Raw genomic sequence first — 24,786 nt, forward strand, 5'->3', positions numbered from 1 at the left:
GAAAAACACCAGTGTCCGCCACGGTGACTTTTACAGGCTTTGACGCGGAAAGTAGCAAAGAGTGCGCTAAGCAAGCGCTGACGGCGAGAGTACATTGTTCAGCAGTCGGGCATTTCCTCCGCACCAGGGCGAAAGATGGCGTCGCCCAGCTTTAAAGAAATCGCCTGAACAGGGACTTGAACCCTGGACCCTCAGATGAAAAGTCTGATGCTCTACCGACTGAGCTATCCAGGCTTCGAGAGAGCACCCAGCTCTGCACGAACGTGGCTGTAACTTGGCTCTTCCTAACGTACGTTGGTAAGTCATGCACGGCGTGGCAAAGTTACAGCAAGCGAAACGTCTGCAGGTGCAACAGAGAATGGCTCTCCCTGCACTGAAAGCCTGCATTGCTCGAGGTTTCAATAGCAGATACAGGGAGAAGTGGGAAAGTTTATCTGTGCAGCACCTGTGGGACCTCGTGGCGCAACGGTAGCGCGTCTGACTCCAGATCAGAAGGTTGCGTGTTCAAATCACGTCGGGGCATAGAAATCACCGCTCAACACTTTTCACCGTCCAACTCAGCGACAGCACTTTGGCTGAAAGGCAATTAGTGGGCCTGTGAATTTCAAGCCATTACTGAAAAGCGAAGGATTTCGGTGAAAAACACCAGTGTCCGCCACGGTGACTTTTACAGGCTTTGACGCGGAGAGTAGCAAAGAGTGCGCTAAGCAAGCGCTGACGGCGAGAGTAAATCGTTCAGCAGTCGGGCATTTCCTCCGCACCAGGGCGAAAGATGGCGTCGCCCGGCTGTAAAGAAATCGCCTGAACAGGGACTTGAACCCTGGACCCTCAGATTAAAAGTCTGATGCTCTACCGACTGAGCTATCCAGGCTTCGAGAGAGCACCCAGCTCTGCACGAACGTGGCTGTAACTTGGCTCTTCCTAACGTACGTTGGTAAGTCATGCACGGCGTGGCAAAGTTACAGCAAGCGAAACGTCTGCAGGTGCAACAGAGAATGGCTCTCCCTGCACTGAAAGCCTGCATTGCTCGAGGTTTCAATAGCAGATACAGGGAGAAGTGGGAAAGTTTATCTGTGCAGCACCTGTGGGACCTCGTGGCGCAACGGTAGCGCGTCTGACTCCAGATCAGAAGGTTGCGTGTTCAAATCACGTCGGGGTCATAGAAATCACCGCTCAACTCTTTTCACCGCCCAACTCAGCGACAGCACTTTGGCTGAAAGGCAATTAGTGGGCCTGTGAATTTCAAGCCATTACTGAAAAGCGAAGGATTTCGGTGAAAAACACCAGTGTCCGCCACGGTGGCTTTTACAGGCTTTGACGCGGAAAGTAGCAAAGAGTGCGCTAAGCAAGCGCTGACGGCGAGAGTACATTGTTCAGCAGTCGGGCATTTCCTCCGCACCAGGGCGAAAGATGGCGTCGCCCGGCTTTAAAGAAATCGCCTGAACAGGGACTTGAACCCTGGACCCTCAGATTAAAAGTCTGATGCTCTACCGACTGAGCTATCCAGGCTTCGAGAGAGCTCCCAGCTCTGCACGAACGTGGCTGTAACTTGGCTCTTCCTAACGTACGTTGGTAAGTCATGCACGGCGTGGCAAAGTTACAGCAAGCGAAACGTCTGCAGGTGCAACAGAGAATGGCTCTCCCTGCACTGAAAGCCTGCATTGCTCGAGGTTTCAATAGCCGATACAGGGAGAGGTGGGAAAGTTTATCTTTGCAGCACCTGTGGGACCTCTTGGCGCAACGGTAGCGCGTCTGACTCCAGATCAGAAGGTTGCGTGTTCAAATCACGTCGGGGTCATAGAAATCACCGCTCAACTCTTTTCACCGCCCAACTCAGCGACAGCACTTTGGCTGAAAGGCAATTAGTGGGCCTGTGAATTTCAAGCCATTACTGAAAAGCGAAGGATTTCGGTGAAAAACACCAGTGTCCGCCACGGTGGCTTTTACAGGCTTTGACGCGGAAAGTAGCAAAGAGTGCGCTAAGCAAGCGCTGACGGCGAGAGTACATTGTTCAGCAGTCGGGCATTTCCTCCGCACCAGGGCGAAAGATGGCGTCGCCCGGCTTTAAAGAAATCGCCTGAACAGGGACTTGAACCCTGGACCCTCAGATTAAAAGTCTGATGCTCTACCGACTGAGCTATCCAGGCTTCGAGAGAGCACCCAGCTCTGCACGAACGTGGCTGTAACTTGGCTCTTCCTAACGTACGTTGGTAAGTCATGCACGGCGTGGCAAAGTTACAGCAAGCGAAACGTCTGCAGGTGCAACAGAGAATGGCTCTCCCTGCACTGAAAGCCTGCATTGCTCGAGGTTTCAATAGCAGATACAGGGAGAAGTGGGAAAGTTTATCTGTGCAGCACCTGTGGTACCTCGTGGCGTAACGGTAGCGCGTCTGACTCCAGATCAGAAGGTTGCGTGTTCAAATCACGTCGGGGTCATAGAAATCACCGCTCAACTCTTTTCACCGCCCAACTCAGCGACAGCACTTTGGCTGAAAGGCAATTAGTGGGCCTGTGAATTTCAAGCCATTACTGAAAAGCGAAGGATTTCGGTGAAAAACACCAGTGTCGGCCACGGTGACTTTTACAGGCTTTGACGCGGAAAGTAGCAAAGAGTGCGCTAAGCAAGCGCTGACGGCGAGAGTACATTGTTTAGCAGTCGGGCATTTCCTCCGCACCAGGGCGAAAGATGGCGTCGCCCGGCTTTAAAGAAATCGCCTGAACAGGGACTTGAACCCTGGACCCTCAGATTAAAAGTCTGATGCTCTACCGACTGAGCTATCCAGGCTTCGAGAGAGCTCCCAGCTCTGCACGAACGTGGCTGTAACTTGGCTCTTCCTAACGTACGTTGGTAAGTCATGCACGGCGTGGCAAAGTTACAGCAAGCGAAACGTCTGCAGGTGCAACAGAGAATGGCTCTCCCTGCACTGAAAGCCTGCATTGCTCGAGGTTTCAATAGCCGATACAGGGAGAGGTGGGAAAGTTTATCTTTGCAGCACCTGTGGGACCTCGTGGCGCAACGGTAGCGCGTCTGACTCCAGATCAGAAGGTTGCGTGTTCAAATCACGTCGGGGTCATAGAAATCACCGCTCAACTCTTTTCACCGCCCAACTCAGCGACAGCACTTTGGCTGAAAGGCAATTAGTGGGCCTGTGAATTTCAAGCCATTACTGAAAAGCGAAGGATTTCGGTGAAAAACACCAGTGTCCGCCACGGTGGCTTTTACAGGCTTTGACGCGGAAAGTAGCAAAGAGTGCGCTAAGCAAGCGCTGACGGCGAGAGTACATTGTTCAGCAGTCGGGCATTTCCTCCGCACCAGGGCGAAAGATGGCGTCGCCCGGCTTTAAAGAAATCGCCTGAACAGGGACTTGAACCCTGGACCCTCAGATTAAAAGTCTGATGCTCTACCGACTGAGCTATCCAGGCTTCGAGAGAGCTCCCAGCTCTGCACGAACGTGGCTGTAACTTGGCTCTTCCTAACGTACGTTGGTAAGTCATGCACGGCGTGGCAAAGTTACAGCAAGCGAAACGTCTGCAGGTGCAACAGAGAATGGCTCTCCCTGCACTGAAAGCCTGCATTGCTCGAGGTTTCAATAGCCGATACAGGGAGAGGTGGGAAAGTTTATCTTTGCAGCACCTGTGGGACCTCGTGGCGCAACGGTAGCGCGTCTGACTCCAGATCAGAAGGTTGCGTGTTCAAATCACGTCGGGGTCATAGAAATCACCGCTCAACTCTTTTCACCGCCCAACTCAGCGACAGCACTTTGGCTGAAAGGCAATTAGTGGGCCTGTGAATTTCAAGCCATTACTGAAAAGCGAAGGATTTCGGTGAAAAACACCAGTGTCCGCCACGGTGACTTTTACAGGCTTTGACGCGGAAAGTAGCAAAGAGTGCGCTAAGCAAGCGCTGACGGCGAGAGTACATTGTTCAGCAGTCGGGCATTTCCTCCGCACCAGGGCGAAAGATGGCGTCGCCCGGCTTTAAAGAAATCGCCTGAACAGGGACTTGAACCCTGGACCCTCAGATTAAAAGTCTGATGCTCTACCGACTGAGCTATCCAGGCTTCGAGAGAGCTCGCAGCTCTGCACGAACGTGGCTGTAACTTGGCTCTTCCTAACGTACGTTGGTAAGTCATGCACGGCGTGGCAAAGTTTCAGCAAGCGAAACGTCTGCAGGTGCAACAGAGAATGGCTCTCCCTGCACTGAAAGCCTGCATTGCTCGAGGTTTCAATAGCCGATACAGGGAGAGGTGGGAAAGTTTATCTTTGCAGCACCTGTGGGACCTCGTGGCGCAACGGTAGCGCGTCTCACTCCAGATCAGAAGGTTGCGTGTTCAAATCACGTCGGGGTCATAGAAATCACCGCTTAACTCTTTTCACCGCCCAACTCAGCGACAGCACTTTGGCTGAAAGGCAATTAGTGGGCCTGTGAATTTCAAGCCATTACTGAAAAGCGAAGGATTTCGGTGAAAAACACCAGTGTCCGCCACGGTGACTTTTACAGGCTTTGACGCGGAAAGTAGCAAAGAGTGCGCTAAGCAAGCGCTGACGGCGAGAGTACATTGTTCAGCAGTCGGGCATTTCCTCCGCACCAGGGCGAAAGATGGCGTCGCCCGGCTTTAAAGAAATCGCCTGAACAGGGACTTGAACCCTGGACCCTCAGATTAAAAGTCTGATGCTCTACCGACTGAGCTATCCAGGCTTCGAGAGAGCTCGCAGCTCTGCACGAACGTGGCTGTAACTTGGCTCTTCCTAACGTACGTTGGTAAGTCATGCACGGCGTGGCAAAGTTACAGCAAGCGAAACGTCTGCAGGTGCAACAGAGAATGGCTCTCCCTGCACTGAAAGCCTGCATTGCTCGAGGTTTCAATAGCCGATACAGGGAGAGGTGGGAAAGTTTATCTTTGCAGCACCTGTGGGACCTCGTGGCGCAACGGTAACGCGTCTGACTCCAGATCAGAAGGTTGCGTGTTCAAATCACGTCGGGGTCATAGAAATCACCGCTCAACTCTTTTCACCGCTCCCAACTCAGCGACAGCACTTTGACTGAAAGGCAATTAGTGGGCCTGTGAATTTCAAGCCATTACTGAAAAGCGAAGGATTTCGGTGAAAAACACCAGTGTCCGCCACGGTGACTTTTACAGGCTTTGACGCGGAAAGTAGCAAAGAGTGCGCTAAGCAAGCGCTGACGGCGAGAGTACATTGTTCAGCAGTCGGGCATTTCCTCCGCACCAGGGCGAAAGATGGCGTCGCCCGGCTTTAAAGAAATCGCCTGAACAGGGACTTGAACCCTGGACCCTCAGATTAAAAGTCTGATGCTCTACCGACTGAGCTATCCAGGCTTCGAGAGAGCTCGCAGCTCTGCACGAACGTGGCTGTAACTTGGCTCTTCCTAACGTACGTTGGTAAGTCATGCACGGCGTGGCAAAGTTACAGCAAGCGAAACGTCTGCAGGTGCAACAGAGAATGGCTCTCCCTGCACTGAAAGCCTGCATTGCTCGAGGTTTCAATAGCCGATACAGGGAGAGGTGGGAAAGTTTATCTTTGCAGCACCTGTGGGACCTCGTGGCGCAACGGTAGCGCGTCTGACTCCAGATCAGAAGGTTGCGTGTTCAAATCACGTCGGGGTCATAGAAATCACCGCTCAACTCTTTTCACCGCTCCCAACTCAGCGACAGCACTTTGGCTGAAAGGCAATTAGTGGGCCTGTGAATTTCAAGCCATTACTGAAAAGCGAAGGATTTCGGTGAAAAACACCAGTGTCCGCCACGGTGACTTTTACAGGCTTTGACGCGGAAAGTAGCAAAGAGTGCGCTAAGCAAGCGCTGACGGCGAGAGTACATTGTTCAGCAGTCGGGCATTTCCTCCGCACCAGGGCGAAAGATGGCGTCGCCCGGCTTTAAAGAAATCGCCTGAACAGGGACTTGAACCCTGGACCCTCAGATTAAAAGTCTGATGCTCTACCGACTGAGCTATCCAGGCTTCGAGAGAGCTCGCAGCTCTGCACGAACGTGGCTGTAACTTGGCTCTTCCTAACGTACGTTGGTAAGTCATGCACGGCGTGGCAAAGTTACAGCAAGCGAAACGTCTGCAGGTGCAACAGAGAATGGCTCTCCCTGCACTGAAAGCCTGCATTGCTCGAGGTTTCAATAGCCGATACAGGGAGAGGTGGGAAAGTTTATCTTTGCAGCACCTGTGGGACCTCGTGGCGCAACGGTAGCGCGTCTGACTCCAGATCAGAAGGTTGCGTGTTCAAATCACGTCGGGGTCATAGAAATCACCGCTCAACTCTTTTCACCGCCCAACTCAGCGACAGCACTTTGGCTGAAAGGCAATTAGTGGGCCTGTGAATTTCAGGCCATTACTGAAAAGCGAAGGATTTCGGTGAAAAACACCAGTGTCCGCCACGGTGACTTTTACAGGCTTTGACGCGGAAAGTAGCAAAGAGTGCGCTAAGCAAGCGCTGACGGCGAGAGTAAATTGTTCAGCAGTCGGGCATTTCCTCCGCACCAGGGCGAAAGATGGCGTCGCCCGGCTTTAAAGAAATCGCCTGAACAGGGACTTGAACCCTGGACCCTCAGATTAAAAGTCTGATGCTCTACCGACTGAGCTATCCAGGCTTCGAGAGAGCTCCCAGCTCCGCACGAACGTGGCTGTAACTTGGCTCTTCCTAACGTACGTTGGTAAGTCATGCACGGCGTGGCAAAGTTACAGCAAGCGAAACGTCTGCAGGTGCAACAGAGAATGGCTCTCCCTGCACTGAAAGCCTGCACTGCTCGAGGTTTCAATAGCAGATACAGGGAGAGGTGGGAAAGTTTATCTGTGCAGCACCTGTGGGACCTCGTGGCGCAACGGTAGCGCGTCTGACTCCAGATCAGAAGGTTGCGTGTTCAAATCACGTCGGGGTCATAGAAATCACCGCTCAACTCTTTTCACCGTCCAACTCAGCGACAGCACTTTGGCTGAAAGGCAATTAGTGGGCCTGTGAATTTCAGGCCATTACTGAAAAGCGAAGGATTTCGGTGAAAAACACCAGTGTCCGCCACGGTGACTTTTACAGGCTTTGACGCGGAAAGTAGCAAAGAGTGCGCTAAGCAAGCGCTGACGGCGAGAGTAAATTGTTCAGCAGTCGGGCATTTCCTCCGCACCAGGGCGAAAGATGGCGTCGCCCGGCTTTAAAGAAATCGCCTGAACAGGGACTTGAACCCTGGACCCTCAGATTAAAAGTCTGATGCTCTACCGACTGAGCTATCCAGGCTTCGAGAGAGCTCCCAGCTCCGCACGAACGTGGCTGTAACTTGGCTCTTCCTAACGTACGTTGGTAAGTCATGCACGGCGTGGCAAAGTTACAGCAAGCGAAACGTCTGCAGGTGCAACAGAGAATGGCTCTCCCTGCACTGAAAGCCTGCACTGCTCGAGGTTTCAATAGCAGATACAGGGAGAGGTGGGAAAGTTTATCTGTGCAGCACCTGTGGGACCTCGTGGCGCAACGGTAGCGCGTCTGACTCCAGATCAGAAGGTTGCGTGTTCAAATCACGTCGGGGTCATAGAAATCACCGCTCAACTCTTTTCACCTCCAACTCAGCGACAGCACTTTGGCTGAAAGGCAATTAGTGGGCCTGTGAATTTCAGGCCATTACTGAAAAGCGAAGGATTTCGGTGAAAAACACCAGTGTCCGCCACGGTGACTTTTACAGGCTTTGACGCGGAAAGTAGCAAAGAGTGCGCTAAGCAAGCGCTGACGGCGAGAGTACATTGTTCAGCAGTCGGGCATTTCCTCCGCACCAGGGCGAAAGATGGCGTCGCCCGGCTTTAAAGAAATCGCCTGAACAGGGACTTGAACCCTGGACCCTCAGATTAAAAGTCTGATGCTCTACCGACTGAGCTATCCAGGCTTCGAGAGAGCACCCAGCTCTGCACGAACGTGGCTGTAACTTGGCTCTTCCTAACGTACGTTGGTAAGTCATGCACGGCGTGGCAAAGTTACAGCAAGCGAAACGTCTGCAGGTGCAACAGAGAATGGCTCTCCCTGCACTGAAAGCCTGCATTGCTCGAGGTTTCAATAGCAGATACAGGGAGAAGTGGGAAAGTTTATCTGTGCAGCACCTGTGGTACCTCGTGGCGCAACGGTAGCGCGTCTGACTCCAGATCAGAAGGTTGCGTGTTCAAATCACGTCGGGGTCATAGAAATAACCGCTCAACTCTTTTCACCGCCCAACTCAGCGACAGCACTTTGGCTGAAAGGCAATTAGTGGGCCTGTGAATTTCAAGCCATTACTGAAAAGCGAAGGATTTCGGTGAAAAACACCAGTGTCGGCCACGGTGACTTTTACAGGCTTTGACGCGGAAAGTAGCAAAGAGTGCGCTAAGCAAGCGCTGACGGCGAGAGTACATTGTTTAGCAGTCGGGCATTTCCTCCGCACCAGGGCGAAAGATGGCGTCGCCCGGCTTTAAAGAAATCGCCTGAACAGGGACTTGAACCCTGGACCCTCAGATTAAAAGTCTGATGCTCTACCGACTGAGCTATCCAGGCTTCGAGAGAGCTCCCAGCTCTGCACGAACGTGGCTGTAACTTGGCTCTTCCTAACGTACGTTGGTAAGTCATGCACGGCGTGGCAAAGTTACAGCAAGCGAAACGTCTGCAGGTGCAACAGAGAATGGCTCTCCCTGCACTGAAAGCCTGCATTGCTCGAGGTTTCAATAGCCGATACAGGGAGAGGTGGGAAAGTTTATCTTTGCAGCACCTGTGGGACCTCGTGGCGCAACGGTAGCGCGTCTGACTCCAGATCAGAAGGTTGCGTGTTCAAATCACGTCGGGGTCATAGAAATCACCGCTCAACTCTTTTCACCGCCCAACTCAGCGACAGCACTTTGGCTGAAAGGCAATTAGTGGGCCTGTGAATTTCAAGCCATTACTGAAAAGCGAAGGATTTCGGTGAAAAACACCAGTGTCCGCCACGGTGACTTTTACAGGCTTTGACGCGGAAAGTAGCAAAGAGTGCGCTAAGCAAGCGCTGACGGCGAGAGTACATTGTTCAGCAGTCGGGCATTTCCTCCGCACCAGGGCGAAAGATGGCGTCGCCCGGCTTTAAAGAAATCGCCTGAACAGGGACTTGAACCCTGGACCCTCAGATTAAAAGTCTGATGCTCTACCGACTGAGCTATCCAGGCTTCGAGAGAGCTCCCAGCTCTGCACGAACGTGGCTGTAACTTGGCTCTTCCTAACGTACGTTGGTAAGTCATGCACGGCGTGGCAAAGTTACAGCAAGCGAAACGTCTGCAGGTGCAACAGAGAATGGCTCTCCCTGCACTGAAAGCCTGCATTGCTCGAGGTTTCAATAGCCGATACAGGGAGAGGTGGGAAAGTTTATCTTTGCAGCACCTGTGGGACCTCGTGGCGCAACGGTAGCGCGTCTGACTCCAGATCAGAAGGTTGCGTGTTCAAATCACGTCGGGGTCATAGAAATCACCGCTCAACTCTTTTCACCGCCCAACTCAGCGACAGCACTTTGGCTGAAAGGCAATTAGTGGGCCTGTGAATTTCAAGCCATTACTGAAAAGCGAAGGATTTCGGTGAAAAACACCAGTGTCCGCCACGGTGGCTTTTACAGGCTTTGACGCGGAAAGTAGCAAAGAGTGCGCTAAGCAAGCGCTGACGGCGAGAGTACATTGTTCAGCAGTCGGGCATTTCCTCCGCACCAGGGCGAAAGATGGCGTCGCCCGGCTTTAAAGAAATCGCCTGAACAGGGACTTGAACCCTGGACCCTCAGATTAAAAGTCTGATGCTCTACCGACTGAGCTATCCAGGCTTCGAGAGAGCTCCCAGCTCTGCACGAACGTGGCTGTAACTTGGCTCTTCCTAACGTACGTTGGTAAGTCATGCACGGCGTGGCAAAGTTACAGCAAGCGAAACGTCTGCAGGTGCAACAGAGAATGGCTCTCCCTGCACTGAAAGCCTGCATTGCTCGAGGTTTCAATAGCCGATACAGGGAGAGGTGGGAAAGTTTATCTTTGCAGCACCTGTGGGACCTCGTGGCGCAACGGTAGCGCGTCTGACTCCAGATCAGAAGGTTGCGTGTTCAAATCACGTCGGGGTCATAGAAATCACCGCTCAACTCTTTTCACCGCCCAACTCAGCGACAGCACTTTGGCTGAAAGGCAATTAGTGGGCCTGTGAATTTCAAGCCATTACTGAAAAGCGAAGGATTTCGGTGAAAAACACCAGTGTCCGCCACGGTGGCTTTTACAGGCTTTGACGCGGAAAGTAGCAAAGAGTGCGCTAAGCAAGCGCTGACGGCGAGAGTACATTGTTCAGCAGTCGGGCATTTCCTCCGCACCAGGGCGAAAGATGGCGTCGCCCGGCTTTAAAGAAATCGCCTGAACAGGGACTTGAACCCTGGACCCTCAGATTAAAAGTCTGATGCTCTACCGACTGAGCTATCCAGGCTTCGAGAGAGCTCCCAGCTCTGCACGAACGTGGCTGTAACTTGGCTCTTCCTAACGTACGTTGGTAAGTCATGCACGGCGTGGCAAAGTTACAGCAAGCGAAACGTCTGCAGGTGCAACAGAGAATGGCTCTCCCTGCACTGAAAGCCTGCATTGCTCGAGGTTTCAATAGCCGATACAGGGAGAGGTGGGAAAGTTTATCTTTGCAGCACCTGTGGGACCTCGTGGCGCAACGGTAGCGCGTCTGACTCCAGATCAGAAGGTTGCGTGTTCAAATCACGTCGGGGTCATAGAAATCACCGCTCAACTCTTTTCACCGCCCAACTCAGCGACAGCACTTTGGCTGAAAGGCAATTAGTGGGCCTGTGAATTTCAGGCCATTACTGAAAAGCGAAGGATTTCGGTGAAAAACACCAGTGTCCGCCACGGTGACTTTTACAGGCTTTGACGCGGAAAGTAGCAAAGAGTGCGCTAAGCAAGCGCTGACGGCGAGAGTAAATTGTTCAGCAGTCGGGCATTTCCTCCGCACCAGGGCGAAAGATGGCGTCGCCCGGCTTTAAAGAAATCGCCTGAACAGGGACTTGAACCCTGGACCCTCAGATTAAAAGTCTGATGCTCTACCGACTGAGCTATCCAGGCTTCGAGAGAGCTCCCAGCTCCGCACGAACGTGGCTGTAACTTGGCTCTTCCTAACGTACGTTGGTAAGTCATGCACGGCGTGGCAAAGTTACAGCAAGCGAAACGTCTGCAGGTGCAACAGAGAATGGCTCTCCCTGCACTGAAAGCCTGCACTGCTCGAGGTTTCAATAGCAGATACAGGGAGAGGTGGGAAAGTTTATCTGTGCAGCACCTGTGGGACCTCGTGGCGCAACGGTAGCGCGTCTGACTCCAGATCAGAAGGTTGCGTGTTCAAATCACGTCGGGGTCATAGAAATCACCGCTCAACTCTTTTCACCGTCCAACTCAGCGACAGCACTTTGGCTGAAAGGCAATTAGTGGGCCTGTGAATTTCAGGCCATTACTGAAAAGCGAAGGATTTCGGTGAAAAACACCAGTGTCCGCCACGGTGACTTTTACAGGCTTTGACGCGGAAAGTAGCAAAGAGTGCGCTAAGCAAGCGCTGACGGCGAGAGTAAATTGTTCAGCAGTCGGGCATTTCCTCCGCACCAGGGCGAAAGATGGCGTCGCCCGGCTTTAAAGAAATCGCCTGAACAGGGACTTGAACCCTGGACCCTCAGATTAAAAGTCTGATGCTCTACCGACTGAGCTATCCAGGCTTCGAGAGAGCTCCCAGCTCCGCACGAACGTGGCTGTAACTTGGCTCTTCCTAACGTACGTTGGTAAGTCATGCACGGCGTGGCAAAGTTACAGCAAGCGAAACGTCTGCAGGTGCAACAGAGAATGGCTCTCCCTGCACTGAAAGCCTGCACTGCTCGAGGTTTCAATAGCAGATACAGGGAGAGGTGGGAAAGTTTATCTGTGCAGCACCTGTGGGACCTCGTGGCGCAACGGTAGCGCGTCTGACTCCAGATCAGAAGGTTGCGTGTTCAAATCACGTCGGGGTCATAGAAATCACCGCTCAACTCTTTTCACCTCCAACTCAGCGACAGCACTTTGGCTGAAAGGCAATTAGTGGGCCTGTGAATTTCAGGCCATTACTGAAAAGCGAAGGATTTCGGTGAAAAACACCAGTGTCCGCCACGGTGACTTTTACAGGCTTTGACGCGGAAAGTAGCAAAGAGTGCGCTAAGCAAGCGCTGACGGCGAGAGTACATTGTTCAGCAGTCGGGCATTTCCTCCGCACCAGGGCGAAAGATGGCGTCGCCCGGCTTTAAAGAAATCGCCTGAACAGGGACTTGAACCCTGGACCCTCAGATTAAAAGTCTGATGCTCTACCGACTGAGCTATCCAGGCTTCGAGAGAGCACCCAGCTCTGCACGAACGTGGCTGTAACTTGGCTCTTCCTAACGTACGTTGGTAAGTCATGCACGGCGTGGCAAAGTTACAGCAAGCGAAACGTCTGCAGGTGCAACAGAGAATGGCTCTCCCTGCACTGAAAGCCTGCATTGCTCGAGGTTTCAATAGCAGATACAGGGAGAAGTGGGAAAGTTTATCTGTGCAGCACCTGTGGTACCTCGTGGCGCAACGGTAGCGCGTCTGACTCCAGATCAGAAGGTTGCGTGTTCAAATCACGTCGGGGTCATAGAAATAACCGCTCAACTCTTTTCACCGCCCAACTCAGCGACAGCACTTTGGCTGAAAGGCAATTAGTGGGCCTGTGAATTTCAAGCCATTACTGAAAAGCGAAGGATTTCGGTGAAAAACACCAGTGTCGGCCACGGTGACTTTTACAGGCTTTGACGCGGAAAGTAGCAAAGAGTGCGCTAAGCAAGCGCTGACGGCGAGAGTACATTGTTTAGCAGTCGGGCATTTCCTCCGCACCAGGGCGAAAGATGGCGTCGCCCGGCTTTAAAGAAATCGCCTGAACAGGGACTTGAACCCTGGACCCTCAGATTAAAAGTCTGATGCTCTACCGACTGAGCTATCCAGGCTTCGAGAGAGCTCCCAGCTCTGCACGAACGTGGCTGTAACTTGGCTCTTCCTAACGTACGTTGGTAAGTCATGCACGGCGTGGCAAAGTTACAGCAAGCGAAACGTCTGCAGGTGCAACAGAGAATGGCTCTCCCTGCACTGAAAGCCTGCATTGCTCGAGGTTTCAATAGCCGATACAGGGAGAGGTGGGAAAGTTTATCTTTGCAGCACCTGTGGGACCTCGTGGCGCAACGGTAGCGCGTCTGACTCCAGATCAGAAGGTTGCGTGTTCAAATCACGTCGGGGTCATAGAAATCACCGCTCAACTCTTTTCACCGCCCAACTCAGCGACAGCACTTTGGCTGAAAGGCAATTAGTGGGCCTGTGAATTTCAAGCCATTACTGAAAAGCGAAGGATTTCGGTGAAAAACACCAGTGTCCGCCACGGTGACTTTTACAGGCTTTGACGCGGAAAGTAGCAAAGAGTGCGCTAAGCAAGCGCTGACGGCGAGAGTACATTGTTCAGCAGTCGGGCATTTCCTCCGCACCAGGGCGAAAGATGGCGTCGCCCGGCTTTAAAGAAATCGCCTGAACAGGGACTTGAACCCTGGACCCTCAGATTAAAAGTCTGATGCTCTACCGACTGAGCTATCCAGGCTTCGAGAGAGCTCCCAGCTCTGCACGAACGTGGCTGTAACTTGGCTCTTCCTAACGTACGTTGGTAAGTCATGCACGGCGTGGCAAAGTTACAGCAAGCGAAACGTCTGCAGGTGCAACAGAGAATGGCTCTCCCTGCACTGAAAGCCTGCATTGCTCGAGGTTTCAATAGCCGATACAGGGAGAGGTGGGAAAGTTTATCTTTGCAGCACCTGTGGGACCTCGTGGCGCAACGGTAGCGCGTCTGACTCCAGATCAGAAGGTTGCGTGTTCAAATCACGTCGGGGTCATAGAAATCACCGCTCAACTCTTTTCACCGCCCAACTCAGCGACAGCACTTTGGCTGAAAGGCAATTAGTGGGCCTGTGAATTTCAAGCCATTACTGAAAAGCGAAGGATTTCGGTGAAAAACACCAGTGTCCGCCACGGTGGCTTTTACAGGCTTTGACGCGGAAAGTAGCAAAGAGTGCGCTAAGCAAGCGCTGACGGCGAGAGTACATTGTTCAGCAGTCGGGCATTTCCTCCGCACCAGGGCGAAAGATGGCGTCGCCCGGCTTTAAAGAAATCGCCTGAACAGGGACTTGAACCCTGGACCCTCAGATTAAAAGTCTGATGCTCTACCGACTGAGCTATCCAGGCTTCGAGAGAGCTCCCAGCTCTGCACGAACGTGGCTGTAACTTGGCTCTTCCTAACGTACGTTGGTAAGTCATGCACGGCGTGGCAAAGTTACAGCAAGCGAAACGTCTGCAGGTGCAACAGAGAATGGCTCTCCCTGCACTGAAAGCCTGCATTGCTCGAGGTTTCAATAGCCGATACAGGGAGAGGTGGGAAAGTTTATCTTTGCAGCACCTGTGGGACCTCGTGGCGCAACGGTAGCGCGTCTGACTCCAGATCAGAAGGTTGCGTGTTCAAATCACGTCGGGGTCATAGAAATCACCGCTCAACTCTTTTCACCGCCCAACTCAGCGACAGCACTTTGGCTGAAAGGCAATTAGTGGGCCTGTGAATTTCAAGCCATTACTGAAAAGCGAAGGATTTCGGTGAAAAACACCAGTGTCCGCCACGGTGGCTTTTACAGGCTTTGACGCGGAAAGTAGCAAAGAGTGCGCTAAGCAAGCGCTGACGGCGAGAGTACATTGTTCAGCAGTCGGGCATTTCCTCCGCACCAGGGCGAAAGATGGCGTCGCCCGGCTTTAAAGAAATCGCCTGAACAGGGACTTGAACCCTGGACCCTCAGATTAAAAGTCTGATGCTCTACCGACTGAGCTATCCAGGCTTCGAGAGAGCTCCCAGCTCTGCACGAACGTGGCTGTAACTTGGCTCTTCCTAACGTACGTTGGTAAGTCATGCACGGCGTGGCAAAGTTACAGCAAGCGAAACGTCTGCAGGTGCAACAGAGAATGGCTCTCCCTGCACTGAAAGCCTGCATTGCTCGAGGTTTCAATAGCCGATACAGGGAGAGGTGGGAAAGTTTATCTTTGCAGCACCTGTGGGACCTCGTGGCGCAACGGTAGCGCGTCTGACTCCAGATCAGAAGGTTGCGTGTTCAAATCACGTCGGGGTCATAGAAATCACCGCTCAACTCTTTTCACCGCCCAACTCAGCGACAGCACTTTGGCTGAAAGGCAATTAGTGGGCCTGTGAATTTCAAGCCATTACTGAAAAGCGAAGGATTTCGGTGAAAAACACCAGTGTCCGCCACGGTGGCTTTTACAGGCTTTGACGCGGAAAGTAGCAAAGAGTGCGCTAAGCAAGCGCTGACGGCGAGAGTACATTGTTCAGCAGTCGGGCATTTCCTCCGCACCAGGGCGAAAGATGGCGTCGCCCGGCTTTAAAGAAATCGCCTGAACAGGGACTTGAACCCTGGACCCTCAGATTAAAAGTCTGATGCTCTACCGACTGAGCTATCCAGGCTTCGAGAGAGCTCCCAGCTCTGCACGAACGTGGCTGTAACTTGGCTCTTCCTAACGTACGTTGGTAAGTCATGCACGGCGTGGCAAAGTTACAGCAAGCGAAACGTCTGCAGGTGCAACAGAGAATGGCTCTCCCTGCACTGAAAGCCTGCATTGCTCGAGGTTTCAATAGCCGATACAGGGAGAGGTGGGAAAGTTTATCTTTGCAGCACCTGTGGGACCTCGTGGCGCAACGGTAGCGCGTCTGACTCCAGATCAGAAGGTTGCGTGTTCAAATCACGTCGGGGTCATAGAAATCACCGCTCAACTCTTTTCACCGCCCAACTCAGCGACAGCACTTTGGCTGAAAGGCAATTAGTGGGCCTGTGAATTTCAAGCCATTACTGAAAAGCGAAGGATTTCGGTGAAAAACACCAGTGTCCGCCACGGTGGCTTTTACAGGCTTTGACGCGGAAAGTAGCAAAGAGTGCGCTAAGCAAGCGCTGACGGCGAGAGTACATTGTTCAGCAGTCGGGCATTTCCTCCGCACCAGGGCGAAAGATGGCGTCGCCCGGCTTTAAAGAAATCGCCTGAACAGGGACTTGAACCCTGGACCCTCAGATTAAAAGTCTGATGCTCTACCGACTGAGCTATCCAGGCTTCGAGAGAGCTCCCAGCTCTGCACGAACGTGGCTGTAACTTGGCTCTTCCTAACGTACGTTGGTAAGTCATGCACGGCGTGGCAAAGTTACAGCAAGCGAAACGTCTGCAGGTGCAACAGAGAATGGCTCTCCCTGCACTGAAAGCCTGCATTGCTCGAGGTTTCAATAGCCGATACAGGGAGAGGTGGGAAAGTTTATCTTTGCAGCACCTGTGGGACCTCGTGGCGCAACGGTAGCGCGTCTGACTCCAGATCAGAAGGTTGCGTGTTCAAATCACGTCGGGGTCATAGAAATCACCGCTCAACTCTTTTCACCGCCCAACTCAGCGACAGCACTTTGGCTGAAAGGCAATTAGTGGGCCTGTGAATTTCAAGCCATTACTGAAAAGCGAAGGATTTCGGTGAAAAACACCAGTGTCCGCCACGGTGGCTTTTACAGGCTTTGACGCGGAAAGTAGCAAAGAGTGCGCTAAGCAAGCGCTGACGGCGAGAGTACATTGTTCAGCAGTCGGGCATTTCCTCCGCACCAGGGCGAAAGATGGCGTCGCCCGGCTTTAAAGAAATCGCCTGAACAGGGACTTGAACCCTGGACCCTCAGATTAAAAGTCTGATGCTCTACCGACTGAGCTATCCAGGCTTCGAGAGAGCTCCCAGCTCTGCACGAACGTGGCTGTAACTTGGCTCTTCCTAACGTACGTTGGTAAGTCATGCACGGCGTGGCAAAGTTACAGCAAGCGAAACGTCTGCAGGTGCAACAGAGAATGGCTCTCCCTGCACTGAAAGCCTGCATTGCTCGAGGTTTCAATAGCCGATACAGGGAGAGGTGGGAAAGTTTATCTTTGCAGCACCTGTGGGACCTCGTGGCGCAACGGTAGCGCGTCTGACTCCAGATCAGAAGGTTGCGTGTTCAAATCACGTCGGGGTCATAGAAATCACCGCTCAACTCTTTTCACCGCCCAACTCAGCGACAGCACTTTGGCTGAAAGGCAATTAGTGGGCCTGTGAATTTCAAGCCATTACTGAAAAGCGAAGGATTTCGGTGAAAAACACCAGTGTCCGCCACGGTGGCTTTTACAGGCTTTGACGCGGAAAGTAGCAAAGAGTGCGCTAAGCAAGCGCTGACGGCGAGAGTACATTGTTCAGCAGTCGGGCATTTCCTCCGCACCAGGGCGAAAGATGGCGTCGCCCGGCTTTAAAGAAATCGCCTGAACAGGGACTTGAACCCTGGACCCTCAGATTAAAAGTCTGATGCTCTACCGACTGAGCTATCCAGGCTTCGAGAGAGCTACCAGCTCTGCACGAACGTGGCTGTAACTTGGCTCTTCCTAACGTACGTTGGTAAGTCATGCACGGCGTGGCAAAGTTACAGCAAGCGAAACGTCTGCAGGTGCAACAGAGAATGGCTCTCCCTGCACTGAAAGCCTGCATTGCTCGAGGTTTCAATAGCCGATACAGGGAGAGGTGGGAAAGTTTATCTTTGCAGCACCTGTGGGACCTCGTGGCGCAACGGTAGCGCGTCTGACTCCAGATCAGAAGGTTGCGTGTTCAAATCACGTCGGGGTCATAGAAATCACCGCTCAACTCTTTTCACCGCCCAACTCAGCGACAGCACTTTGGCTGAAAGGCAATTAGTGGGCCTGTGAATTTCAAGCCATTACTGAAAAGCGAAGGATTTCGGTGAAAAACACCAGTGTCCGCCACGGTGACTTTTACAGGCTTTGACGCGGAAAGTAGCAAAGAGTGCGCTAAGCAAGCGCTGACGGCGAGAGTACATTGTTCAGCAGTCGGGCATTTCCTCCGCACCAGGGCGAAAGATGGCGTCGCCCGGCTTTAAAGAAATCGCCTGAACAGGGACCTTAACCCTGGACCCTCAGATTAAAAGTCTGATGCTCTACCGACTGAGCTATCCAGGCTTCGAGAGAGCTCGCAGCTCTGCACGAACGTGGCTGTAACTTGGCTCTTCCTAACGTACGTTGGTAAGTCATGCACGGCGTGGCAAAGTTTCAGCAAGCGAAACGTCTGCAGGTGCAACAGAGAATGGCTCTCCCTGCACTGAAAGCCTGCATTGCTCGAGGTTTCAATAGCCGATACAGGGAGAGGTGGGAAAGTTTATCTTTGCAGCACCTGTGGGACCTCGTGGCGCAACGGTAGCGCGTCTGACTCCAGATCAGAAGGTTGCGTGTTCAAATCACGTCGGGGTCATAGAAATCACCGCTTAACTCTTTTCACCGCCCAACTCAGCGACAGCACTTTGGCTGAAAGGCAATTAGTGGGCCTGTGAATTTCAAGCCATTACTGAAAAGCGAAGGATTTCGGTGAAAAACACCAGTGTCCGCCACGGTGACTTTTACAGGCTTTGACGCGGAAAGTAGCAAAGAGTGCGCTAAGCAAGCGCTGACGGCGAGAGTACATTGTTCAGCAGTCGGGCATTTCCTCCGCACCAGGGCGAAAGATGGCGTCGCCCGGCTTTAAAGAAATCGCCTGAACAGGGACTTGAACCCTGGACCCTCAGATTAAAAGTCTGATGCTCTACCGACTGAGCTATCCAGGCTTCGAGAGAGCTCGCAGCTCTGCACGAACGTGGCTGTAACTTGGCTCTTCCTAACGTACGTTGGTAAGTCATGCACGGCGTGGCAAAGTTACAGCAAGCGAAACGTCTGCAGGTGCAACAGAGAATGGCTCTCCCTGCACTGAAAGCCTGCATTGCTCGAGGTTTCAATAGCCGATACAGGGAGAGGTGGGAAAGTTTATCTTTGCAGCACCTGTGGGACCTCGTGGCGCAACGGTAACGCGTCTGACTCCAGATCAGAAGGTTGCGTGTTCAAATCACGTCGGGGTCATAGAAATCACCGCTCAACTCTTTTCACCGCTCCCAACTCAGCGACAGCACTTTGACTGAAAGGCAATTAGTGGGCCTGTGAATTTCAAGCCATTACTGAAAAGCGAAGGATTTCGGTGAAAAACACCAGTGTCCGCCACGGTGACTTTTACAGGCTTTGACGCGGAAAGTAGCAAAGAGTGCGCTAAGCAAGCGCTGACGGCGAGAGTACATTGTTCAGCAGTCGGGCATTTCCTCCGCACCAGGGCGAAAGATGGCGTCGCCCGGCTTTAAAGAAATCGCCTGAACAGGGACTTGAACCCTGGACCCTCAGATTAAAAGTCTGATGCTCTACCGACTGAGCTATCCAGGCTTCGAGAGAGCTCGCAGCTCTGCACGAACGTGGCTGTAACTTGGCTCTTCCTAACGTACGTTGGTAAGTCATGCACGGCGTGGCAAAGTTACAGCAAGCGAAACGTCTGCAGGTGCAACAGAGAATGGCTCTCCCTGCACTGAAAGCCTGCATTGCTCGAGGTTTCAATAGCCGATACAGGGAGAGGTGGGAAAGTTTATCTTTGCAGCACCTGTGGGACCTCGTGGCGCAACGGTAGCGCGTCTGACTCCAGATCAGAAGGTTGCGTGTTCAAATCACGTCGGGGTCATAGAAATCACCGCTTAACTCTTTTCACCGCCCAACTCAGCGACAGCACTTTGGCTGAAAGGCAATTAGTGGGCCTGTGAATTTCAAGCCATTACTGAAAACGAAGGATTTCGGTGAAAAACACCAGTGTCCGCCACGGTGACTTTTACAGGCTTTGACGCGGAAAGTAGCAAAGAGTGCGCTAAGCAAGCGCTGACGGCGAGAGTACATTGTTCAGCAGTCGGGCATTTCCTCCGCACCAGGGCGAAAGATGGCGTCGCCCGGCTTTAAAGAAATCGCCTGAACAGGGACTTGAACCCTGGACCCTCAGATTAAAAGTCTGATGCTCTACCGACTGAGCTATCCAGGCTTCGAGAGAGCTCGCAGCTCTGCACGAACGTGGCTGTAACTTGGCTCTTCCTAACGTACGTTGGTAAGTCATGCACGGCGTGGCAAAGTTACAGCAAGCGAAACGTCTGCAGGTGCAACAGAGAATGGCTCTCCCTGCACTGAAAGCCTGCATTGCTCGAGGTTTCAATAGCCGATACAGGGAGAGGTGGGAAAGTTTATCTTTGCAGCACCTGTGGGACCTCGTGGCGCAACGGTAACGCGTCTGACTCCAGATCAGAAGGTTGCGTGTTCAAATCACGTCGGGGTCATAGAAATCACCGCTCAACTCTTTTCACCGCTCCCAACTCAGCGACAGCACTTTGACTGAAAGGCAATTAGTGGGCCTGTGAATTTCAAGCCATTACTGAAAAGCGAAGGATTTCGGTGAAAAACACCAGTGTCCGCCACGGTGACTTTTACAGGCTTTGACGCGGAAAGTAGCAAAGAGTGCGCTAAGCAAGCGCTGACGGCGAGAGTACATTGTTCAGCAGTCGGGCATTTCCTCCGCACCAGGGCGAAAGATGGCGTCGCCCGGCTTTAAAGAAATCGCCTGAACAGGGACTTGAACCCTGGACCCTCAGATTAAAAGTCTGATGCTCTACCGACTGAGCTATCCAGGCTTCGAGAGAACTCGCAGCTCTGCACGAACGTGGCTGTAACTTGGCTCTTCCTAACGTACGTTGGTAAGTCATGCACGGCGTGGCAAAGTTACAGCAAGCGAAACGTCTGCAGGTGCAACAGAGAATGGCTCTCCCTGCACTGAAAGCCTGCATTGCTCGAGGTTTCAATAGCCGATACAGGGAGAGGTGGGAAAGTTTATCTTTGCAGCACCTGTGGGACCTCGTGGCGCAACGGTAACGCGTCTGACTCCAGATCAGAAGGTTGCGTGTTCAAATCACGTCGGGGTCATAGAAATCACCGCTCAACTCTTTTCACCGCTCCCAACTCAGCGACAGCACTTTGGCTGAAAGGCAATTAGTGGGCCTGTGAATTTCAAGCCATTACTGAAAAGCGAAGGATTTCGGTGAAAAACACCAGTGTCCGCCACGGTGACTTTTACAGGCTTTGACGCGGAAAGTAGCAAAGAGTGCGCTAAGCAAGCGCTGACGGCGAGAGTACATTGTTCAGCAGTCGGGCATTTCCTCCGCACCAGGGCGAAAGATGGCGTCGCCCGGCTTTAAAGAAATCGCCTGAACAGGGACTTGAACCCTGGACCCTCAGATTAAAAGTCTGATGCTCTACCGACTGAGCTATCCAGGCTTCGAGAGAGCTCGCAGCTCTGCACGAACGTGGCTGTAACTTGGCTCTTCCTAACGTACGTTGGTAAGTCATGCACGGCGTGGCAAAGTTACAGCAAGCGAAACGTCTGCAGGTGCAACAGAGAATGGCTCTCCCTGCACTGAAAGCCTGCATTGCTCGAGGTTTCAATAGCCGATACAGGGAGAGGTGGGAAAGTTTATCTTTGCAGCACCTGTGGGACCTCGTGGCGCAACGGTAGCGCGTCTGACTCCAGATCAGAAGGTTGCGTGTTCAAATCACGTCGGGGTCATAGAAATCACCGCTCAACTCTTTTCACCGCCCAACTCGGCGACAGCACTTTGGCTGAAAGGCAATTAGTGGGCCTGTGAATTTCAAGCCATTACTGAAAAGCGAAGGATTTCGGTGAAAAACACCAGTGTCCGCCACGGTGACTTTTACAGGCTTTGACGCGGAAAGTAGCAAAGAGTGCGCTAAGCAAGCGCTGACGGCGAGAGTACATTGTTCAGCAGTCGGGCATTTCCTCCGCACCAGGGCGAAAGATGGCGTCGCCCGGCTTTAAAGAAATCGCCTGAACAGGGACTTGAACCCTGGACCCTCAGATTAAAAGTCTGATGCTCTACCGACTGAGCTATCCAGGCTTCGCGAGAGCTCGCAGCTCTGCACGAACGTGGCTGTAACTTGGCTCTTCCTAACGTACGTTGGTAAGTCATGCACGGCGTGGCAAAGTTACAGCAAGCGAAACGTCTGCAGGTGCAACAGAGAATGGCTCTCCCTGCACTGAAAGCCTGCATTGCTCGAGGTTTCAATAGCAGATACAGGGAGAAGTGGGAAAGTTTATCTTTGCAGCACCTGTGGGACCTCGTGGCGCAACGGTAGCGCGTCTGACTCCAGATCAGAAGGTTGCGTGTTCAAATCACGTCGGGGTCATAGAAATCACCGCTCAACTCTTTTCACCGTCCAACTCGGCGACAGCACTTTGGCTGAAAGGCAATTAGTGGGCCTGTGAATTTCAGGCCATTACTGAAAAGCGAAGGATTTTGGTGAAAAACACCAGTGTCCGCCACGGTGACTTTTACAGGCTTTGACGCGGAAAGTAGCAAAGAGTGCGCTAAGCAAGCGCTGACGGCGAGAGTAAATTGTTCAGCAGTCGGGCATTTCCTCCGCACCAGGGCGAAAGATGGCGTCGCCCGGCTTTAAAGAAATCGCCTGAACAGGGACTTGAACCCTGGACCCTCAGATTAAAAGTCTGATGCTCTACCGACTGAGCTATCCAGGCTTCGAGAGAACTCCCAGCTCCGCACGAACGTGGCTGTAACTTGGCTCTTCCTAACGTACGTTGGTAAGTCATGCACGGCGTGGCAAAGTTACAGCAAGCGAAACGTCTGCAGGTGCAACAGAGAATGGCTCTCCCTGCACTGAAAGCCTGCACTGCTCGAGGTTTCAATAGCAGAGACAGGGAGAGGTGGGAAAGTGTATCTGTGCAGCACCTGTGGGACCTCGTGGCGCAACGGTAGTGCGTCTGACTCCAGATCAGAAGGTTGCGTGTTCAAATCACGTCGGGGTCATAGAAATCACCGCTCAACTCTTTTCACCGTCCAACTCAGCGACAGCACTTTGGCTGAAAGGCAATTAGTGGGCCTGTGAATTTCAGGCCATTACTGAAAAGCGAAGGATTTCGGTGAAAAACACCAGTGTCCGCCACGGTGACTTTTACAGGCTTTGACGCGGAAAGTAGCAAAGAGTGCGCTAAGCAAGCGCTGACGGCGAGAGTAAATTGTTCAGCAGTCGGGCATTTCCTCCGCACCAGGGCGAAAGATGGCGTCGCCCGGCTTTAAAGAAATCGCCTGAACAGGGACTTGAACCCTGGACCCTCAGATTAAAAGTCTGATGCTCTACCGACTGAGCTATCCAGGCTTCGAGAGAGCTCCCAGCTCCGCACGAACGTGGCTGTAACTTGGCTCTTCCTAACATACGTTGGTAAGTCATGCACGGCGTGGCAAAGTTACAGCAAGCGAAACGTCTCCAGGTGCAACAGAGAATGGCTCTCCCTGCACTGAAAGCCTGCACTGCTCGAGGTTTCAATAGCAGAGACAGGGAGAGGTGGGAAAGTGTATCTGTGCAGCACCTGTGGGACCTCGTGGCGCAACGGTAGCGCGTCTGACTCCAGATCAGAAGGTTGCGTGTTCAAATCACGTCGGGGTCATAGAAATCACCGCTCAACTCTTTTCACCGTCCAACTCAGCGACAGCACTTTGGCTGAAAGGCAATTAGTGGGCCTGTGAATTTCAGGCCATTACTGAAAAGCGAAGGATTTCGGTGAAAAACACCAGTGTCCGCCACGGTGACTTTTACAGGCTTTGACGCGGAAAGTAGCAAAGAGTGCGCTAAGCAAGCGCTGACGGCGAGAGTAAATTGTTCAGCAGTCGGGCATTTCCTCCGCACCAGGGCGAAAGATGGCGTCGCCCGGCTTTAAAGAAATCGCCTGAACAGGGACTTGAACCCTGGACCCTCAGATTAAAAGTCTGATGCTCTACCGACTGAGCTATCCAGGCTTCGAGAGAGCTCCCAGCTCCGCACGAACGTGGCTGTAACTTGGCTCTTCCTAACGTACGTTGGTAAGTCATGCACGGCGTGGCAAAGTTACAGCAAGCGAAACGTCTGCAGGTGCAACAGAGAATGGCTCTCCCTGCACTGAAAGCCTGCACTGCTCGAGGTTTCAATAGCAGATACAGGGAGAGGTGGGAAAGTTTATCTGTGCAGCACCTGTGGGACCTCGTGGCGCAACGGTAGCGCGTCTGACTCCAGATCAGAAGGTTGCGTGTTCAAATCACGTCGGGGTCATAGAAATCACCGCTCAACTCTTTTCACCTCCAACTCAGCGACAGCACTTTGGCTGAAAGGCAATTAGTGGGCCTGTGAATTTCAGGCCATTACTGAAAAGCGAAGGATTTCGGTGAAAAACACCAGTGTCCGCCACGGTGACTTTTACAGGCTTTGACGCGGAAAGTAGCAAAGAGTGCGCTAAGCAAGCGCTGACGGCGAGAGTAAATTGTTCAGCAGTCGGGCATTTCCTCCGCACCAGGGCGAAAGATGGCGTCGCCCGGCTTTAAAGAAATCGCCTGAACAGGGACTTGAACCCTGGACCCTCAGATTAAAAGTCTGATGCTCTACCGACTGAGCTATCCAGGCTTCGAGAGAGCTCCCAGCTCCGCACGAACGTGGCTGTAACTTGGCTCTTCCTAACGTACGTTGGTAAGTCATGCACGGCGTGGCAAAGTTACAGCAAGCGAAACGTCTGCAGGTGCAACAGAGAATGGCTCTCCCTGCACTGAAAGCCTGCACTGCTCGAGGTTTCAATAGCAGATACAGGGAGAGGTGGGAAAGTTTATCTGTGCAGCACCTGTGGGACCTCGTGGCGCAACGGTAGCGCGTCTGACTCCAGATCAGAAGGTTGCGTGTTCAAATCACGTCGGGGTCATAGAAATCACCGCT

The 24,786-nt window shown here is 52.7% G+C and overlaps 65 non-coding genes across 65 annotated transcripts; 28 read left to right on the plus strand and 37 right to left on the minus strand.

The window, feature by feature from the left end:
* Positions 1-798: 798 nt before the first annotated feature.
* On the minus strand, positions 799-871 carry trnak-uuu (transfer RNA lysine (anticodon UUU)). Its single transcript has one exon. It is a non-coding gene; the product is annotated as a tRNA-Lys (tRNA).
* Positions 872-1,088: 217 nt separating this feature from the next.
* On the plus strand, positions 1,089-1,160 carry trnaw-cca (transfer RNA tryptophan (anticodon CCA)). Its single transcript has one exon. It is a non-coding gene; the product is annotated as a tRNA-Trp (tRNA).
* Positions 1,161-1,436: 276 nt separating this feature from the next.
* On the minus strand, positions 1,437-1,509 carry trnak-uuu (transfer RNA lysine (anticodon UUU)). Its single transcript has one exon. It is a non-coding gene; the product is annotated as a tRNA-Lys (tRNA).
* A 565-nt stretch (positions 1,510-2,074) lies between these two features.
* trnak-uuu (transfer RNA lysine (anticodon UUU)) lies at positions 2,075-2,147 on the minus strand. Its single transcript has one exon. It is a non-coding gene; the product is annotated as a tRNA-Lys (tRNA).
* Positions 2,148-2,712: 565 nt separating this feature from the next.
* Positions 2,713-2,785, minus strand: trnak-uuu (transfer RNA lysine (anticodon UUU)). Its single transcript has one exon. It is a non-coding gene; the product is annotated as a tRNA-Lys (tRNA).
* A 217-nt stretch (positions 2,786-3,002) lies between these two features.
* On the plus strand, positions 3,003-3,074 carry trnaw-cca (transfer RNA tryptophan (anticodon CCA)). Its single transcript has one exon. It is a non-coding gene; the product is annotated as a tRNA-Trp (tRNA).
* A 276-nt stretch (positions 3,075-3,350) lies between these two features.
* trnak-uuu (transfer RNA lysine (anticodon UUU)) lies at positions 3,351-3,423 on the minus strand. The gene has a single exon. It is a non-coding gene; the product is annotated as a tRNA-Lys (tRNA).
* A 217-nt stretch (positions 3,424-3,640) lies between these two features.
* On the plus strand, positions 3,641-3,712 carry trnaw-cca (transfer RNA tryptophan (anticodon CCA)). Its single transcript has one exon. It is a non-coding gene; the product is annotated as a tRNA-Trp (tRNA).
* Positions 3,713-3,988: 276 nt separating this feature from the next.
* Positions 3,989-4,061, minus strand: trnak-uuu (transfer RNA lysine (anticodon UUU)). Its single transcript has one exon. It is a non-coding gene; the product is annotated as a tRNA-Lys (tRNA).
* Positions 4,062-4,626: 565 nt separating this feature from the next.
* Positions 4,627-4,699, minus strand: trnak-uuu (transfer RNA lysine (anticodon UUU)). The gene has a single exon. It is a non-coding gene; the product is annotated as a tRNA-Lys (tRNA).
* Positions 4,700-5,266: 567 nt separating this feature from the next.
* trnak-uuu (transfer RNA lysine (anticodon UUU)) lies at positions 5,267-5,339 on the minus strand. The gene has a single exon. It is a non-coding gene; the product is annotated as a tRNA-Lys (tRNA).
* Positions 5,340-5,556: 217 nt separating this feature from the next.
* Positions 5,557-5,628, plus strand: trnaw-cca (transfer RNA tryptophan (anticodon CCA)). The gene has a single exon. It is a non-coding gene; the product is annotated as a tRNA-Trp (tRNA).
* A 278-nt stretch (positions 5,629-5,906) lies between these two features.
* trnak-uuu (transfer RNA lysine (anticodon UUU)) lies at positions 5,907-5,979 on the minus strand. Its single transcript has one exon. It is a non-coding gene; the product is annotated as a tRNA-Lys (tRNA).
* A 217-nt stretch (positions 5,980-6,196) lies between these two features.
* trnaw-cca (transfer RNA tryptophan (anticodon CCA)) lies at positions 6,197-6,268 on the plus strand. Its single transcript has one exon. It is a non-coding gene; the product is annotated as a tRNA-Trp (tRNA).
* Positions 6,269-6,544: 276 nt separating this feature from the next.
* trnak-uuu (transfer RNA lysine (anticodon UUU)) lies at positions 6,545-6,617 on the minus strand. The gene has a single exon. It is a non-coding gene; the product is annotated as a tRNA-Lys (tRNA).
* Positions 6,618-6,834: 217 nt separating this feature from the next.
* On the plus strand, positions 6,835-6,906 carry trnaw-cca (transfer RNA tryptophan (anticodon CCA)). The gene has a single exon. It is a non-coding gene; the product is annotated as a tRNA-Trp (tRNA).
* Positions 6,907-7,182: 276 nt separating this feature from the next.
* Positions 7,183-7,255, minus strand: trnak-uuu (transfer RNA lysine (anticodon UUU)). The gene has a single exon. It is a non-coding gene; the product is annotated as a tRNA-Lys (tRNA).
* A 217-nt stretch (positions 7,256-7,472) lies between these two features.
* On the plus strand, positions 7,473-7,544 carry trnaw-cca (transfer RNA tryptophan (anticodon CCA)). Its single transcript has one exon. It is a non-coding gene; the product is annotated as a tRNA-Trp (tRNA).
* A 275-nt stretch (positions 7,545-7,819) lies between these two features.
* On the minus strand, positions 7,820-7,892 carry trnak-uuu (transfer RNA lysine (anticodon UUU)). Its single transcript has one exon. It is a non-coding gene; the product is annotated as a tRNA-Lys (tRNA).
* Positions 7,893-8,457: 565 nt separating this feature from the next.
* trnak-uuu (transfer RNA lysine (anticodon UUU)) lies at positions 8,458-8,530 on the minus strand. The gene has a single exon. It is a non-coding gene; the product is annotated as a tRNA-Lys (tRNA).
* A 217-nt stretch (positions 8,531-8,747) lies between these two features.
* trnaw-cca (transfer RNA tryptophan (anticodon CCA)) lies at positions 8,748-8,819 on the plus strand. Its single transcript has one exon. It is a non-coding gene; the product is annotated as a tRNA-Trp (tRNA).
* A 276-nt stretch (positions 8,820-9,095) lies between these two features.
* trnak-uuu (transfer RNA lysine (anticodon UUU)) lies at positions 9,096-9,168 on the minus strand. Its single transcript has one exon. It is a non-coding gene; the product is annotated as a tRNA-Lys (tRNA).
* A 217-nt stretch (positions 9,169-9,385) lies between these two features.
* trnaw-cca (transfer RNA tryptophan (anticodon CCA)) lies at positions 9,386-9,457 on the plus strand. Its single transcript has one exon. It is a non-coding gene; the product is annotated as a tRNA-Trp (tRNA).
* Positions 9,458-9,733: 276 nt separating this feature from the next.
* Positions 9,734-9,806, minus strand: trnak-uuu (transfer RNA lysine (anticodon UUU)). Its single transcript has one exon. It is a non-coding gene; the product is annotated as a tRNA-Lys (tRNA).
* A 217-nt stretch (positions 9,807-10,023) lies between these two features.
* trnaw-cca (transfer RNA tryptophan (anticodon CCA)) lies at positions 10,024-10,095 on the plus strand. Its single transcript has one exon. It is a non-coding gene; the product is annotated as a tRNA-Trp (tRNA).
* A 276-nt stretch (positions 10,096-10,371) lies between these two features.
* trnak-uuu (transfer RNA lysine (anticodon UUU)) lies at positions 10,372-10,444 on the minus strand. The gene has a single exon. It is a non-coding gene; the product is annotated as a tRNA-Lys (tRNA).
* Positions 10,445-10,661: 217 nt separating this feature from the next.
* On the plus strand, positions 10,662-10,733 carry trnaw-cca (transfer RNA tryptophan (anticodon CCA)). The gene has a single exon. It is a non-coding gene; the product is annotated as a tRNA-Trp (tRNA).
* A 276-nt stretch (positions 10,734-11,009) lies between these two features.
* On the minus strand, positions 11,010-11,082 carry trnak-uuu (transfer RNA lysine (anticodon UUU)). The gene has a single exon. It is a non-coding gene; the product is annotated as a tRNA-Lys (tRNA).
* A 217-nt stretch (positions 11,083-11,299) lies between these two features.
* On the plus strand, positions 11,300-11,371 carry trnaw-cca (transfer RNA tryptophan (anticodon CCA)). Its single transcript has one exon. It is a non-coding gene; the product is annotated as a tRNA-Trp (tRNA).
* Positions 11,372-11,647: 276 nt separating this feature from the next.
* Positions 11,648-11,720, minus strand: trnak-uuu (transfer RNA lysine (anticodon UUU)). The gene has a single exon. It is a non-coding gene; the product is annotated as a tRNA-Lys (tRNA).
* A 217-nt stretch (positions 11,721-11,937) lies between these two features.
* Positions 11,938-12,009, plus strand: trnaw-cca (transfer RNA tryptophan (anticodon CCA)). The gene has a single exon. It is a non-coding gene; the product is annotated as a tRNA-Trp (tRNA).
* Positions 12,010-12,284: 275 nt separating this feature from the next.
* trnak-uuu (transfer RNA lysine (anticodon UUU)) lies at positions 12,285-12,357 on the minus strand. The gene has a single exon. It is a non-coding gene; the product is annotated as a tRNA-Lys (tRNA).
* A 565-nt stretch (positions 12,358-12,922) lies between these two features.
* On the minus strand, positions 12,923-12,995 carry trnak-uuu (transfer RNA lysine (anticodon UUU)). Its single transcript has one exon. It is a non-coding gene; the product is annotated as a tRNA-Lys (tRNA).
* Positions 12,996-13,212: 217 nt separating this feature from the next.
* Positions 13,213-13,284, plus strand: trnaw-cca (transfer RNA tryptophan (anticodon CCA)). The gene has a single exon. It is a non-coding gene; the product is annotated as a tRNA-Trp (tRNA).
* Positions 13,285-13,560: 276 nt separating this feature from the next.
* Positions 13,561-13,633, minus strand: trnak-uuu (transfer RNA lysine (anticodon UUU)). The gene has a single exon. It is a non-coding gene; the product is annotated as a tRNA-Lys (tRNA).
* A 217-nt stretch (positions 13,634-13,850) lies between these two features.
* Positions 13,851-13,922, plus strand: trnaw-cca (transfer RNA tryptophan (anticodon CCA)). Its single transcript has one exon. It is a non-coding gene; the product is annotated as a tRNA-Trp (tRNA).
* A 276-nt stretch (positions 13,923-14,198) lies between these two features.
* Positions 14,199-14,271, minus strand: trnak-uuu (transfer RNA lysine (anticodon UUU)). Its single transcript has one exon. It is a non-coding gene; the product is annotated as a tRNA-Lys (tRNA).
* Positions 14,272-14,488: 217 nt separating this feature from the next.
* On the plus strand, positions 14,489-14,560 carry trnaw-cca (transfer RNA tryptophan (anticodon CCA)). The gene has a single exon. It is a non-coding gene; the product is annotated as a tRNA-Trp (tRNA).
* Positions 14,561-14,836: 276 nt separating this feature from the next.
* trnak-uuu (transfer RNA lysine (anticodon UUU)) lies at positions 14,837-14,909 on the minus strand. Its single transcript has one exon. It is a non-coding gene; the product is annotated as a tRNA-Lys (tRNA).
* Positions 14,910-15,126: 217 nt separating this feature from the next.
* Positions 15,127-15,198, plus strand: trnaw-cca (transfer RNA tryptophan (anticodon CCA)). Its single transcript has one exon. It is a non-coding gene; the product is annotated as a tRNA-Trp (tRNA).
* A 276-nt stretch (positions 15,199-15,474) lies between these two features.
* trnak-uuu (transfer RNA lysine (anticodon UUU)) lies at positions 15,475-15,547 on the minus strand. Its single transcript has one exon. It is a non-coding gene; the product is annotated as a tRNA-Lys (tRNA).
* A 217-nt stretch (positions 15,548-15,764) lies between these two features.
* On the plus strand, positions 15,765-15,836 carry trnaw-cca (transfer RNA tryptophan (anticodon CCA)). The gene has a single exon. It is a non-coding gene; the product is annotated as a tRNA-Trp (tRNA).
* A 276-nt stretch (positions 15,837-16,112) lies between these two features.
* trnak-uuu (transfer RNA lysine (anticodon UUU)) lies at positions 16,113-16,185 on the minus strand. The gene has a single exon. It is a non-coding gene; the product is annotated as a tRNA-Lys (tRNA).
* Positions 16,186-16,402: 217 nt separating this feature from the next.
* On the plus strand, positions 16,403-16,474 carry trnaw-cca (transfer RNA tryptophan (anticodon CCA)). The gene has a single exon. It is a non-coding gene; the product is annotated as a tRNA-Trp (tRNA).
* A 276-nt stretch (positions 16,475-16,750) lies between these two features.
* trnak-uuu (transfer RNA lysine (anticodon UUU)) lies at positions 16,751-16,823 on the minus strand. The gene has a single exon. It is a non-coding gene; the product is annotated as a tRNA-Lys (tRNA).
* A 217-nt stretch (positions 16,824-17,040) lies between these two features.
* Positions 17,041-17,112, plus strand: trnaw-cca (transfer RNA tryptophan (anticodon CCA)). The gene has a single exon. It is a non-coding gene; the product is annotated as a tRNA-Trp (tRNA).
* A 276-nt stretch (positions 17,113-17,388) lies between these two features.
* On the minus strand, positions 17,389-17,461 carry trnak-uuu (transfer RNA lysine (anticodon UUU)). The gene has a single exon. It is a non-coding gene; the product is annotated as a tRNA-Lys (tRNA).
* Positions 17,462-17,678: 217 nt separating this feature from the next.
* trnaw-cca (transfer RNA tryptophan (anticodon CCA)) lies at positions 17,679-17,750 on the plus strand. Its single transcript has one exon. It is a non-coding gene; the product is annotated as a tRNA-Trp (tRNA).
* A 566-nt stretch (positions 17,751-18,316) lies between these two features.
* On the plus strand, positions 18,317-18,388 carry trnaw-cca (transfer RNA tryptophan (anticodon CCA)). Its single transcript has one exon. It is a non-coding gene; the product is annotated as a tRNA-Trp (tRNA).
* A 276-nt stretch (positions 18,389-18,664) lies between these two features.
* Positions 18,665-18,737, minus strand: trnak-uuu (transfer RNA lysine (anticodon UUU)). The gene has a single exon. It is a non-coding gene; the product is annotated as a tRNA-Lys (tRNA).
* A 567-nt stretch (positions 18,738-19,304) lies between these two features.
* trnak-uuu (transfer RNA lysine (anticodon UUU)) lies at positions 19,305-19,377 on the minus strand. The gene has a single exon. It is a non-coding gene; the product is annotated as a tRNA-Lys (tRNA).
* A 217-nt stretch (positions 19,378-19,594) lies between these two features.
* trnaw-cca (transfer RNA tryptophan (anticodon CCA)) lies at positions 19,595-19,666 on the plus strand. Its single transcript has one exon. It is a non-coding gene; the product is annotated as a tRNA-Trp (tRNA).
* Positions 19,667-19,941: 275 nt separating this feature from the next.
* trnak-uuu (transfer RNA lysine (anticodon UUU)) lies at positions 19,942-20,014 on the minus strand. Its single transcript has one exon. It is a non-coding gene; the product is annotated as a tRNA-Lys (tRNA).
* Positions 20,015-20,581: 567 nt separating this feature from the next.
* On the minus strand, positions 20,582-20,654 carry trnak-uuu (transfer RNA lysine (anticodon UUU)). Its single transcript has one exon. It is a non-coding gene; the product is annotated as a tRNA-Lys (tRNA).
* Positions 20,655-21,221: 567 nt separating this feature from the next.
* Positions 21,222-21,294, minus strand: trnak-uuu (transfer RNA lysine (anticodon UUU)). The gene has a single exon. It is a non-coding gene; the product is annotated as a tRNA-Lys (tRNA).
* Positions 21,295-21,511: 217 nt separating this feature from the next.
* Positions 21,512-21,583, plus strand: trnaw-cca (transfer RNA tryptophan (anticodon CCA)). The gene has a single exon. It is a non-coding gene; the product is annotated as a tRNA-Trp (tRNA).
* A 276-nt stretch (positions 21,584-21,859) lies between these two features.
* Positions 21,860-21,932, minus strand: trnak-uuu (transfer RNA lysine (anticodon UUU)). The gene has a single exon. It is a non-coding gene; the product is annotated as a tRNA-Lys (tRNA).
* Positions 21,933-22,149: 217 nt separating this feature from the next.
* On the plus strand, positions 22,150-22,221 carry trnaw-cca (transfer RNA tryptophan (anticodon CCA)). Its single transcript has one exon. It is a non-coding gene; the product is annotated as a tRNA-Trp (tRNA).
* A 276-nt stretch (positions 22,222-22,497) lies between these two features.
* trnak-uuu (transfer RNA lysine (anticodon UUU)) lies at positions 22,498-22,570 on the minus strand. The gene has a single exon. It is a non-coding gene; the product is annotated as a tRNA-Lys (tRNA).
* A 565-nt stretch (positions 22,571-23,135) lies between these two features.
* trnak-uuu (transfer RNA lysine (anticodon UUU)) lies at positions 23,136-23,208 on the minus strand. The gene has a single exon. It is a non-coding gene; the product is annotated as a tRNA-Lys (tRNA).
* A 217-nt stretch (positions 23,209-23,425) lies between these two features.
* Positions 23,426-23,497, plus strand: trnaw-cca (transfer RNA tryptophan (anticodon CCA)). Its single transcript has one exon. It is a non-coding gene; the product is annotated as a tRNA-Trp (tRNA).
* A 276-nt stretch (positions 23,498-23,773) lies between these two features.
* On the minus strand, positions 23,774-23,846 carry trnak-uuu (transfer RNA lysine (anticodon UUU)). The gene has a single exon. It is a non-coding gene; the product is annotated as a tRNA-Lys (tRNA).
* A 217-nt stretch (positions 23,847-24,063) lies between these two features.
* On the plus strand, positions 24,064-24,135 carry trnaw-cca (transfer RNA tryptophan (anticodon CCA)). The gene has a single exon. It is a non-coding gene; the product is annotated as a tRNA-Trp (tRNA).
* A 275-nt stretch (positions 24,136-24,410) lies between these two features.
* On the minus strand, positions 24,411-24,483 carry trnak-uuu (transfer RNA lysine (anticodon UUU)). Its single transcript has one exon. It is a non-coding gene; the product is annotated as a tRNA-Lys (tRNA).
* A 217-nt stretch (positions 24,484-24,700) lies between these two features.
* trnaw-cca (transfer RNA tryptophan (anticodon CCA)) lies at positions 24,701-24,772 on the plus strand. Its single transcript has one exon. It is a non-coding gene; the product is annotated as a tRNA-Trp (tRNA).
* The last annotated feature ends 14 nt before the right edge of the window (positions 24,773-24,786 follow it).

This window comes from Sardina pilchardus, chromosome 5 (genome assembly GCF_963854185.1).
Source record: "Sardina pilchardus chromosome 5, fSarPil1.1, whole genome shotgun sequence".
Lineage (NCBI taxonomy): Eukaryota > Metazoa > Chordata > Actinopteri > Clupeiformes > Clupeidae > Sardina > Sardina pilchardus.